The sequence below is a fragment of the Octopus bimaculoides genome, chromosome 3, assembly GCF_001194135.2.
Source record: "Octopus bimaculoides isolate UCB-OBI-ISO-001 chromosome 3, ASM119413v2, whole genome shotgun sequence".
Classification (NCBI taxonomy): domain Eukaryota; kingdom Metazoa; phylum Mollusca; class Cephalopoda; order Octopoda; family Octopodidae; genus Octopus; species Octopus bimaculoides.
In genome coordinates this window covers 166,404,321-166,404,628 of record NC_068983.1, presented here as the reverse complement: position 1 = coordinate 166,404,628, position 308 = coordinate 166,404,321, and the positions used below count along the sequence as shown (strand labels likewise).

Sequence of the window (308 nt, the reverse complement as noted above, 5' to 3'; positions counted from 1 at the left end):
CATATATCTATGTACATATAGTGGATTCTCTTGTTGATTTTGATGTATGAGAGGCCAAAAGCCAACTGTTAGGCTACACACACACACACACACACACAGATGACTTGTCTTTAATGGTAAAAGCTTGTGTAGGACCAGTGGCAAATTTTTGAAATACTGATAGCAGAAAGTTGGTGCAAACTCAATGAGTGATATACCCCTAGTCTTTCTATTAGAGTCCTTCATCTCCTGGCTTCAGAGCCCAACACACCCTGTTAGGCTGAATGCAAACCAGAAATTTCTAAGTCCTCTCTCTCTCTCTCTCTCTC

General features: G+C 40.9%; 1 protein-coding gene across 8 annotated transcripts in view; it reads left to right on the top strand.

The window, feature by feature from the left end:
* Nucleotides 1-308, top strand: part of LOC106867341 (rho GTPase-activating protein 39) — a 452,309-nt gene that overhangs the window by 110,717 nt on the left and 341,284 nt on the right. The gene's annotated exons all lie outside the window — the stretch shown is intronic.